Genomic DNA, 13,603 nt, shown 5'->3' on the forward strand with positions numbered 1-13,603 from the left:
AAGTCAGCGAGAGAACAGACATCCTGATCACAACAGTAACAGTTGTGGACTTTCTGAAGGTAAAACCAGCAGTCTGTCAATGTATAGCCCAGAGTAGTTTACCCTGTTAAAACACTCATGGCAACTTGTTTCCTTTTTCTTTACCTCGTGTAATTGCCCCTTTCTTTTTCTTATAAAAATTCCTTGCTTTGGCCTATTAGTGAGACGCTATTTGGGTTTCTACCTGAATCTATTCTCCCTGAATTGCAAACCTTTGATCCCAAGTAATCGCTCATTTGCCTCTCATTATGGCTCTTTATTTTCAGGTTAACAGAAGGTAATGATCATATGAAGCCTAGAATCCTAGAATCTAGAAAGTCCCTAACGCTGAAAGCATAGATGTTCAATCCATCTGCACCCACCACGGCCTGTCTGAGCCAAAGAACTACCATTCTTCATTACTACTTTCCTCCCTTTTTTCTCCACAGATACTTACTGTTAGCTTAAATTACACCTCACTAGAATTAACCTCTTAAAAGACATTGGGTTTGAATACTTATCACAAAGACAGAGTTTCATAGAAATGTGTACATAGCAGTCTTGCTATACTGAAAATTGAGGATGTATTAGATTATAAGTCAAACTCATACTAAACTCATACTAAAATTCTATGACTGAAGAAACAATAGAGTAAGAGAGCTCCTAAGGTCTTCTAATAGAGTACCAAATAAGTATGAATATATTTCTCAAGATTTCCTAAGTGCCCATTTTATCTCCCTCACCAATTATGCAATGATGCATTCTAACTTTTTTTCTTGTTTTTTTTAAGTTTATTAATATGTTTTGAGGGAGACAGAGACAACACGAGGCGGGGAGGGGGACAGAGAGAGAGAGAGAGAGAGAGAGACAATCCCAAGCAGGCTCTGCACTACTAGTGTGGAGCCTGATGTGGGGCTCGAACTCACAAAACCGTGAGATCATGACCTGAGCTGAAACCAAGAGTCAGTCATTTAACTGACTGAGCCACCCAGGTGCCCCACATTCTAACTCTTTATCTTCTTTTTATTTTCAAGCTTCTCTTACTTTATGATTGATTAAGTCTATACAGATTTTGTGAACTTGAATTTATTCACCCATTCATTCATTTATTCATTCATTCGTTTGTTCATCCACCCCACAAATACATGCTGAGTACCTGCTGGATGCCAGATACTGTTACAGGAAGCAAGATATATTACTGAATAAAACAGTCTTCCTCATGTACACTGTTTACTACAGGCTTACTATTCTTTCTTCTGGTAAGGCTTTGAGCTCAGGGACTTTTCATTTTTCTCTCTAATAGCCAAGACCTTTCCTTCTTCAATTTGGATAAATTTTTACTCTACTCATTACCTGAGTTTTGTATTAGTAAAGACTGGACATAACATAGATAACCATTAACTGAAGACTATTTAAAAAGATTTCACACATAAATAAAGTTCAAAAGTATAAAGCAGTAAAAAAATAAAGAAATAAGTATAGATTATTTTTGAAAGGACAAAATTAAAGCTGATACTAGATTGACATCTGGAGAGAGAAAATGAAGAATAAAGCTTCTGAAATTAGAAGGAAACTTTTTTTCTACATAGTTCTCCAAACTGGGTGTTGATCAATGCCAAAATAATAAATGTTTTAAATTTTGCAATGCTAAAGATATCATATAATTATACAAAAAAGAAAACAAATTTCCATATTTTTATTGACAAAAATTAAAAACATAATAATAATTATTTAGTACCTTTTGTTGGTCACACAGGTCTACTAGTAAGAAGAGAATCCTTTTTTGTCTGTGATAACATTTCACTTAAGTATAAGTAGGATTCAAAGTTACTGTTCCCTGCCATCAGAATTGATTGCAAATGTGCATATGTTAATACTGATCTATAAAATAATCATAGGGTGAAAAAAAGAGAGGGGAAAGCCAAGAAACAGACTCTTAACTATGGAGAACAAATTGATGGTTACCAGAAGGAAGGTTGGTAGGAAGATGGGTTAAACACGTGATGGAGATTAATGATTATGTAAGTATTGAACCACTAAATTGTATATCTGAAACTAATACTACACTGTATGTTAACTAACTGGAATTTAAATAAAAACTTTAAAAAATTCCTTTTCATGACGATAAGAACTCTCAAATACTGATATTAATTCTTCAGCATACACTTTTAATTGAGCACATTCATCTCTTAGAAGGCACTTGTAGAATCCTATCAGACTTTCATCTTGACATTTGTCTTTTGCATTTTATTATATTGGAGATGATGGGTTCTGGACAGGGGACCCCAGGAGTGCCTCTTTCACATGCCTGTTATGGTCCTGAAGACAATCAAGACCTAACAGACTTAAGAAGAGCTTTTGGCCTCCCCTTAACTGCCTAAAAGAGTTTAGATAGGGGACCAGCACCAGAAAGAGACCTATTGCCAAAGACAACTTTTTTTACACAGGGAAGATTTTGCATGGCATGGCAAACTTTTGTTTACCAAACATTGACTCTTCTCATATCCTGTGAATTGTCTTCATCTCCTTTGAAGTCCCAAACCCATACCTGCTTCTTCTTACCTCGGGACTGCATGTAAGCCTCAATTGCTTATCAGTGGGTCTCATATATTTAGAACCACCCATACTTAGGAAATTAAATTTATTTTTCTCCTCTTAATCTCTTCCATGTTAATTTAATTATTAGACCAATCAAAGAACAAACAGGGGTTAAGGGAAAATTTTTCCTGCCCTAGAGAGATCAATCATTTCCAAATGAAGGTCAGATGTTATATTTCTTTATACTTAACTCCTTGCCCCATTTTCATAAAAAGTTTTCATATTCTCAGAAATCAGCAAATCCCTGAACTCTACATATATTGCAAAACTTTTTTTAGGTACGGCTGTTTTTAAAGTCCGTCTGTTCCTCATCTCATTTCTACTTGTAGGTGGAGGAAGGTAGTGAGGAGTTTGGGGTTCTATAATGGAAGAGAAAATATATGTGGGAGAGGAAATTACTGATTATGGCAGCATTTTATATCTCTCAATTGAAATATTAAGAATACATATTGTTCATAGTAGAATAATTATAACCATATATAAAAAGTGCTATGCCGGGGCGCCTGGTTGGCTCAGTTAGTTAAGTGGCCAACTTCGGCTCAGGTCATGATCTCGCAGTTTGTGAGTTCAAGCCCCGTGTCGGGCTCTGTGCTGACAGCTCAGAGCCTGGAGCCTGTTTCAGATTCTGTGTCTCCCTCTCTCTGACCCTCCCCCATCCATGCTCTGTCTCTCTCTGTCTCAAAAATAAATAAATGTTAAAAAAAATTTTTTTGAAAAAGTGCTATGCCTTGTCACTCCTACCTAACACAGTGATATTAGTCACTACCCATTTTAAGTATGGGTGAGGATGTTAATTCTGCCATACCATGATTAAAGTACATACATTTCCCAAACTTTGTCATGTGCATTCATGTTCTTCAGGGTCACAAAGTGTGATTTTGCTGTGACAAGATTTAGGATTTTAGTTCCCTATTATAACTCATTTCCCCTGCATAGAGATATGAATTTTAAAAATAAGTAACTTTTTTGTTACACCGAAGACTAACCAGCCACCTCTCTACATATCAAGCTATCTTTACCCAGTGATGCTAGCATTCATGCATTATGGCTTTTACACAAAGTCAGTGTTCTGAAACCTAGAACTCATTGACTTTCACTGCATTGAAGATTACACAATCTCCAGGAATTCCATAGAGTCCTATAACCTGGATTCCTGTGTGGAAATGGTGTAATCCAGGGGAGTTGAGGTCCTTAGAGTTAAAACTCAGAGTTTGAAATACAGAAATGCTATTGGCCCTAAGGATTTTCCTTTGAAGAACAAGAATAGAGGCATTGGCCCTGTGGAGGATAAAAACAGATGCATGTGGCCATCATACATGGGTTGGGGAATTAGAGTTCTTTTTGGAGAGAGAAGCTGGGAACTGGTAAGTAATTTCCTGGGTAGACTGAGAAAACAAGGGAGAAAACTGTTGGAAACATAGCAGGGCCTTAAAAAAAGGAAACAGGTGGCTATTTGATTAGTTTCTCCATGAATCATTCTAAGGTAAAATCCCCTACTCTACTTCTACCTTGAGTTTTATACTGTTTGTAGATGATAGGAGAAATAGAACACTTCTGAGGTTATAACAGAAAAATATATGGCCAGTATCCTTGGTACTTTACTCAAGCTTCTAGGAGGCAGTGTATGTAGCCTGAGACACAAAAATGAGTGTGACTAATTGAGGTGGCATGAGGAAGACAGAGGAAGGAGAAAACTGATGAGCAATTTCTGGAAGGAATATTCATCAGTGTCATTGGATTCCTAGGCCAGTATTCTTTCTTTACACTAGTGGTGCACAAATAAATATATGATATCTATGAAACAAACTTTCCAGTTGGAGATGCTTTCTTCAATGTCATACATTGTTACACCATCCGAAAGAAAGAAAGAAAGAAAGAAAGAAAGAAAGAAAGAAAGAAATATAGATGCAGACAGAGAAGGACTGGGGACTGAAAACAGGAGTGTTAAAATTTTCAGTTCATTCAAAGGTATAGTGAGCAACATGTTGCTACACTCAGTAATAAGTCTTAGGCAGATCTAAAGTGCTCAATCACATTTAGGTTTTTTAACAAGACTGAGAGCCCAACATGAAGCTGAAGAGAAAGGTAAGGAAACAAATAACATCCTGAAGGAGCAATGTGGCTGTAGTGATTTGAGAGCACCTGATGTGGTGCCAGTAAATTTGTTCTGATGGGTTAGTTCCATGTATTAGCCATGTAAAAACATTAATAAGTCTCCTTAATTAATGAGTTCAGTTTCATTATTCACTACTGATAAAACTATCTACATTATAGGGAGAATAACCAAGAATATATGGTGCCTGGGTGGCTTGGTCAGTTGGGCATCCGACTCTTGATTTTGGCTCAAGTCATGATCCCAAGGCCATGGAATTGAGCCCTGTGTCAGGCTCTGTGTTGAGCATGGAACCTGCTTGAGATTCTCTCCCTCTCTCTCTCTCTCTCTCTCTCGCACCCTCTGCCCCTCTTCCCTGCTTGCACTCTCTCTCTCTCTCTAAAATAATAATAATAAAATAATGTTACTATGCTTTGATATCTCCTATTTCATAACCTGAAGAATAGTTAGTACCCATGATGATAAACAGATTTCCTTACCCATATCCATACACAGAAATAGAAAAATCCTTATAACTCACTTGGAAGTTCACTAATAAAAAGACTTCCAACCATCCTAATGTTCACTATTTGATACATTCTCATTGGTCTAAGAATGTAATAATGCTTAATTAGGAACAGAGTACAAGAGCTTAAGAGATTTAGTATAGAAAAAAATTTTATCTATTATCCATCTATCTATTTATCAATCAATCAATCAATCAATCATTCATCTATTTATCTACCTATCAGTAGATAGATTATCTTCATGGTAAAGAGCCAAGAATCCTGGATTCAAGATTTATAGTCAATGATATTACACTAATATCAGTTACTCATCTATAATACCATAATAATTACCCTTATTTAATATAATAAATATCTCTCATGAGGTAATTAAGATAATTGAGATGATTTATGCAAAAAATTTTATAATACTAATTAATTCATTGTAAGCAATCAATACACATTTGCCTAAACTGTTCCTTTTCAGAGAGACATCAAAGTTAACGTCAAAGTTGAAGAATGTAACATACCCTTTAACTGGTCGCCATGGATGATTACAACTGTACTACACTGACACTAGCATCATTCCTATTGAATGGATTGCCTGGCCTATAAAGTGCACATGTGCCTTGTTACTGCACTGGGGAATTATGGGCTCCTCTATCTCATTCATCTGGAGGAGTCCCTACACTGGCCCATGTATTTCTTGGCCTTATTCTTCTTCATTGACATTGTTCAGTGTACTAGTTCTGTACCCAAAATGCTATGTGTCTTCTGGTTTGATCTCAAAGATATTAGCTTCAATGCTCACCTGACCCAGATGTGTTTTCTCCATACCTTCACAGGGATGGAATCTGGGGTGCTCATATTCATGGCCCCGAACCACTATGTGGTCATCTGTTATCCTCTGTGCTATGCCACTATCATCACCAATTCTATGATTGCCAAGGCTGGGTTTCCCACCTTTTTTTGAGGTGTGATACTCATCATTCCCTTTACATTACTCACCAAATGCCTATTATATTGTAAGGGCAGTATAATTTCCTACACCTACTTTGACCACATGACTATGGCCAAGTTGTCCTGTGGCAATATCAAGGTCAATGCAATCTATGGTCTGATGGTTGCCCTTCTGATTGGGGGCTTCAACATCCTGTGCATCACAGTCTCCTAGACAATGATCCTCCAGGCAGTGGTCAGTTTCTTCTTAGCAAAGTCTGAAGGCCTTCAGCACCTGAACTGTCCACATCTGTCCACATAGGACATCACCTATGTCTGACTCTTCTTCACCTTTTTCACCCACTGTTCTTGCAGTTATACAATCCCCCACAGTGTTCACATTTATAGGCTAACTCATGCCTGCTCCTGCTGCCCACCCTGAATCCTATTGTCTAGGGGATAAAGACTAAAAAAATACAAGAAGCTGGAAGATGGCGGCGTAGGAGGACGCTGGGCTCACCACGTCCTGCGGATCACTTAGATACCACCCACACCTGCCTAGATAACCCAGAAAACCACCAGAAGACTAGCAGAATGGATTCTCTGGAGCCAAGAGTAGACAAGAGGTCCACAGAAAATGGTAGGAAGGGCGGAGAGGCAGTGCACCCTACACGGACTGGCAGGAGGGAGCTGGGGCGGAGGGGCAGCCTGCTGGCAAAGCAGAGCCACGAGTCTGGCTTGCAAAAATAGAGGGACCTGACAGAGTGTGTTCTGACAGCAAGCAGGACTTAACACCTGGAAGGTTATAAGTTAACAGCTCTGCTCAGAGAGCGGAAGGGCTGGAGGACAACTGGAGGGAGAGTTTTTGAGCCCCAGACGACAGAGTGCAGCTTGGCGGGGAACAAAGGCGCTCCCCAGCGCCATCTCCCTTGCCCATCCCCCAGCCGAAACCACAAAGGGAACCAGTTCCTGTCAGGGAGCTTGCTTGCACTGTCCAAACACCAAACGCTGTGCTTCTGCGGATCCATCCCTCCGGTGGGTCTGACTCCCTCCAGGTGCTGCAGGGCCCCACCTGAAGCAGATCTCCGAAAGAAAAGTGAGCTGAACCTGCCCCTCCCACCCCTGTGCACCTTGCCGATCCACCCCAGCTAATACGCCAGATCCCCAGCACCACAAGGGTGGAAGTGTGCAAGTAGCCCAGACAGGCCACGCCACCCCACAGTGAATCCCACCCCTAGGAAAGGGGAAGAGAAGATACACACTAGTCTGACTGTGGCCCCAGCAGTGGGCTGGGGGCAGACATCAGGTCTGACTGCGGCCCTGCCCACCAATGCAAGGTATTCAAGACAGTACAGGGGAAATGCCCCTCAGTCCCGCACCACTCCAGGGACTATCCAAAATGACCAAACGGAAGAATTCCCCTCAAAAAAACCTCCAGGAAATAACGACAGCTAACAAACTGATCAAAAACGATTTAAACAATATAACAGAAAGTGAATTTAGAATAATATAGTCATAAAATTAATCACTGGGCTTGAAAACAGTATAAAGGACAGCAGAGAATCTATTACTACAGAGATCAAGGGACTAGGAACAGCCAGGAGGAGCTAAAAATGCTATTAATGAGCTGCAAAATAAAATGGAGATGACCACAGCTCAGATTGAAGAGGCAGAGGAGAGAATAGGTGAACTAGAAGATAAAATTATGGAAAAAGAAGAAGCTGAGAAAAAGAGAGATAAAAAAAATCCAGGAGTATGAGGGGAAAATTAGAGAACTAAGTGATGCACTAAAGAGAAATAATCTACACATACTTGGTATTCCAGAAGAGGAAGAGAGAGGGAAAGGTGCTGAAGGTGTACTTGAAGAAATCATAGCTGAGAACTTCCCTGATCTGGGGAAGGAAAAAGGCATTGAAATCCAAGAGGCACAGAGAACTCCCTTCAGACATAACTTGAATTGATCTTCTGCACGACATAGCATAGTGAAACTGGCAAAATACAAGGATAAAGAGAAAATTCTGAAAACAGCTAGGAATAAACGTACTCTAACATACAAAGGGAGACATATAAGTCTTGTGACCAATCTCTCTACTGAAACTTGGCAGGCCAGAAAGGAATGGCAGGAGATCTTCAATGTGATGAACAAAAAAATATGCAGCTGAGAATCCTCTATCCAGCAAATCTGTCATTTAGAATAGGAGAGATAAAAGTCTTCCCTAACAAACAAAAACTGAAGGAATTCGTCACCACTAAACCAGCCCTACAAGAGATCCTAAGGGGGATCCTGTGAGACAAAGTACCAGAGACATCGCTACAAGCATGAAACCTACAGACATCACAATGACTCTAAACCCATATCTTTCTATAATAACACTGAATGTAAATGGACTAAATGCGCCAACCAAAAGACATAGGGTATCAGAATGGATAAAAAAACAAGACCCATCTATTTGCTGTCTACAAGAGACTCATTTTAGACCTGAGGACACTTTCAGATTGAAAGTGAGTGGATGGAGAACTATTTATCATGCCACTGGAAGTCAAAAGAAAGCAGGAGTAGCCATATTTATATCAGACAAACTAGAATTTAAATTAAAGGCTGTAACAAGAGATAAATAAGGGCATTATATAATAATTACAGGGTCTCTCCATCAAGAAGAACTAACAGTTATAAATGTCTATGTGCCGAATACGGGAGCCCCCAAATACATAAAACAATTCATCACAAACATAAGCAACCTTATTGACAAGAATGTGGTAATTTCAGGGGACTTTAATATCCCACTAAACCAAGGAAACATAAACTAATTAAAAAGAAATCCTCACAGAGGAGTTTATAAAGTAACTTCCTATCACTGATTTCCATTCTCCAGATCTCTTCCCAGAAAAAATATCTGATACCAGTTTCTTGTGATTCCTTCCAGAGCCAATTTATGCATGTCTCCTCATTTCTTTTGAAAGCTACATAGCATCACATTGTATTGATGTACAGTAATTAAATGTAAATCGTTCTTTGTTAGTAATCATCTATATTGTTTCTAATCTTTACAGTAAAAATGAAAAATATGAATACATTAATGTTCAAGAGGTTAGCTTCTTATCAAAAAAACACAGAAAAATAAAAATCTTTTGAGCACAGACACTTTAGCACAGTACAAGAAAGTATAGAAATAACTAAAGAGAAAGAAAATCATGATAATAACATGATTTTGTTCACCAGAACAATTCTTGGAACATATCAAGTGCTAAATAAATATTGGTTGGAACAATGGACAGTTGGATGCACAACTGCTAGTCTATAAAATGGGAGTTCTTTCACCAGCTGGAAAATCAAATAGATATTGAAAGAAGTTCTAGAAGAATTTGTCTGTATCATAGATAATACGGATAGAGTGGGATACTAAGGACGTTTGAGATCTAAAATCAAATGGAGTTACAAGTTAGGTTTAATTGAAGGATTCTCTCCATGGATGCCCTCCAGAAATATAGTTGGCTCCTAAAACGTTCCATGGAAAACAGTCACTGTTCAAGCTTGTTAATATTGGTAGTATCCTAAGCTGCAGATCAGGGCACTTGTCAGCCATGTTATAATCAGTTACCACAAGGCTTGGCTGCAAGCCGTTGGGTGATCCTGAAGGGTTTGATTCTCATCCCCTGATACTGAGTGTCAGAAAGTGGTGAGTGGTCAAGTCTCCCAAGTGACATACTGTTTAATCAGCATTATTTGGACCCATCCCCACCTCCACCCCCTGCAAGCTCCCTAATCACTCTAGTTATTATTTCCCCATTTAATGAATGTGAGCTGGTAGAATAAACATAGAAGCCAATTTTCTAGCCCATCGTATTATCTTGGATCCTGGTATCTGCTTATCCCAGGCAAGGGATTGGTAATTTAATATAATTTAAGAACCCACAGCCTAAGGGTCAGTGTTCTTTTCCTAGAGTCTGACATCTGGCCCCACAAAGTATCTGCATACTACTCCAGAATAAATCAAAGAGCCACTTTAGAGGTAGGAACAGTCAAAGTGACAGTAACAAAGTTAAGGAACGGAATGGGGAGGAAGGTCACCAAATATTTATGGTGACTTGTTTTCCCATATGTGCAATTTCGCAGTGGTGAATATCTCATAAACAGAAGCAATATTCTAAAGTTTTTTTTAATGGCTCAGAAGGGCCTTAACCAAGATGTCATAGATTTATTGAAGGACAAGGTAAGCTAGCGTCTAGATGTGGAGGAAGGAGGAACTCCAGTGTGCAGAAGAAAATACAATTTAGAAATCCAAATGTAGAAGAGACTGGTGATGAAATTCACTTGAATCTATAGGTCATAACAAAATGAAAGAGACAAGTGAATTCCCTGAGTCTCATCCTGAGACTGAGAGCATCACTCAGATAGCACACCATAGCGGGGCTGCTATTTGTCCTCATTAAATGGGAACAAGAAGAGAGGTTTACTGTGTATGGTACATGTATGGTACTATGATTTCCCTTCTTCTTCCCCTCATTGTGTACTTGATAATTTGCAAGGCGAAACCAAGTGAGTTCATTGAGCTAACAAGTGACTTTCCCTGATTAAAGTGACAATTGAGATTTATTATATTCACAACTCTGTTTTATGGCAAAATCACTGGGTTTTAAGGGGTCTCTTCATGATTGTCAAAGCTCATGTACTCAGTGATCACTAAACTCACAGCATCTGGAAGATAAGGGTAATAAGAATTACAAAATTGCACTTCACCCTTAAGAGATTAGAATTGTCAAACAGTTATTCCACAGACGTGACCCTGGGAGAATCACATGCCAAATTTCCTCCTGGGACCCTGGATTTACCTGATGACTTGAATGACAAATCAGAGACACTGACTTCCAACTATAGACTCTACTGCATACTAGTTTAAGCACTGCAAAGATAATTCACTAGCATCAGAATATCAAAACCTTATCTAATTTTTATACCATGCTTTATATCTTCAACAGGTCTGGGAGCAAGAGACCACTGGAAAGGCTGATACAAAGACAAATTGTATTTGCCTAGTGCCTGCTTCTCCTGAAGAATTAAATGAATGTTATTCATCATGACATAAACACATTGAATAAACTCATTCCTTATAAACTGAACCTTGGTGGTGTTCATGAGTATATTTGTCACCATCCACCAGTGTCATCTTCAATGTGTCAGTGAGGAGACTCTCTTGTATTATGGATTTAAATGGCCTGGGTTTCTGATGGAATTGGATAGGACAAATAGAAGCCACTCCTTGGAATAAGTGGTTAGATTTGAACAAAAAGGACATAAAGCTTAGACAGCATGAGAAGGAATGTCTTACTCTGAATTCTGACTTGGCAGAATAGGGCTGTTTCTTTCACATCACAGTGATGTTGGATCCCATGGGAGGGATACTGGATCTCTGTGTATGAATCCAAAATGCAATATGTAACAGAGGACCTAAAAACCCACTACTGCTCCAATTTCTGTCATTGGATTACACAATTCTAAAAGATTTGGCATGGACACTGTCTAGCCACCTTCCTTAATTTAAACCAGAGTAGGAATAACTCAGAAGGCCTTGGGGCCTCCTCCTCACTGCTATTCATTACAACTTTGACGCCATGACATTAGCATTATTTTTATATTTATTATTTCTCCAGGCTGTGTGATACATTTCCAATTATATTACCTTTATTCTGTTATTGTAAGTCAAAGTCAACACCTTTTAAAAGTTTAATTCTATTAGGCCAGAGGTGAAACTGGGGGATAGAGTCTGTGGCGATGGTCAGAGTAGAGACTAATAATGGAAGGTAACAACCATAGATCCCATAGTTCAGAAATAGAGCCACTGGGGGATTACTATCTTTTTTTCAGGAAGAGGAACCTTCCAGACCCTAGGGATTAAGGGCTCTGTGGGAGATGGGCTGGGGTTTGGAAGTCTGTTGCAGCGCAAGTATAAACGTTCTTTTGTAGGCATGACAAATGCAATGAAGTCAGAAAGGGAGATATTGCTGTAGGCTGATCCTAAAAGAACCATAGTCATGGCTAAGACAGGTGGTGCTGCTCAAGGCTGTGTTCTGGGATCCAGACACTGTAAATAAGGGATAGAAGTCTGAGAACTAGTTGCAAACAAGAAACCCCTGAAATAGGGTTAGGGCTGAGGAACAGAAGAGCATAAGGTAGGTATTGTTTAAATATTTTTGGTAGGAGTAAAGTCTCTTACATGGTTCTTCTTAATTTCAGGTGTTTTTTTTTTAAGTATAGGTCAACCAGGGTATTTTTTAAGTGTATTTTGTTTTTGTTTTTGTTTCTGCTATCCAGAATTTTTAGAGTAAATTTCTATAGAAATTGCAATAGAAAACTTGAGAAAGCTCTTGGAAATAAATACTTCCTTGATCTATCTTACCTGAGTTTCACTGAGCTGAGGGGCTTGGGGAAACCTTCCAAGCAGCAGTACCTCACTCCAGCTTACCACACCAACTAAATACCAGAGAAAAAGAAGAAAATAAGAAGGAAGAGTTCAATTTCCTTCTTTACTCTTCACAAACTTGCTACCTGATCCCCTAGAGAGAGTCACCAGCTTTCCTAGAGGCCTTATTACATATACAGCCTTATCAAAGAAAAGCAATTATTATTCCTTCTGATTCATGTACCACAGGCCCAATAGAGTATCCTTTCCAGAATTCAAATCCAAGTGTCATTCCATGTATTAAACATATTTAAGGGAGGAGTGTGGGAGGAGGATGGACAAAATGGGTGAAGGGGAGTGGGAGATACAGGCTTCCAATTACGGAATAAATAAGTCACAGGAATAAAAGACACAACAAAAGGAATTTGGCTAATGATATTGTAGTAGGGGTGAAATGAGGGCAGATGGTAGCTACACTTGTGAATATAGAAGTTGTGCACTTAAAACTAATGTAACATTGTTTGTCAACTATACTCAAAAAACAAAAACTATTTAATGATCATTATTAACTTTACACTAAATTAGCCCCATATTGCATTCATTTATCTGCTTAAAGCGAACTTCTTTCATGATAAATTTAAAGTGACACCAGCTTCATTATTATCCAACCATCATGTTTTGTTTTTCTTTAAGTCACTTATATCTCTTAATATATACCTGATATGTATGTGAATATATACATATATGACACCTATACATATTATGTATACCCACACACACTTATTTTTTGCTTATTTGGATACTGTCTCATTCCCAGAATAATAATATTATAAAATCAGATTTTCTTCGATTTGTTTGCTACACTTAGCAGAATTGTTAGTATTTTTTAATGTCTGAATGAATCTATACTTTCAAGGCTAGCATGAAATCTCTTTCACAATTTCCCGCTGATCACCACTCCAAATTTATTGTATTCTTTTATGGGATATAGTATGACTTTTTAGATGTTTGATAATTTGTTTTCTCTGTGATTCCAAAAGAACGGAGAGAAG

General features: G+C 38.5%; 1 pseudogene; it reads left to right on the plus strand.

Annotated features, from left to right (window-relative positions):
* The first annotated feature begins 5,760 nt into the window (after window positions 1–5,760).
* On the plus strand, window positions 5,761–6,633 carry LOC124505968 (olfactory receptor 52N1-like; annotated as a pseudogene).
* Window positions 6,634–13,603: the final 6,970 nt, after the last annotated feature.

This window comes from Lynx rufus, unplaced genomic scaffold (assembly GCF_022079265.1).
Source record: "Lynx rufus isolate CCGP_SWC_20201006 ecotype Redwood Valley unplaced genomic scaffold, mLynRuf1.p SCAF_9, whole genome shotgun sequence".
NCBI classification, from domain to species: domain Eukaryota; kingdom Metazoa; phylum Chordata; class Mammalia; order Carnivora; family Felidae; genus Lynx; species Lynx rufus.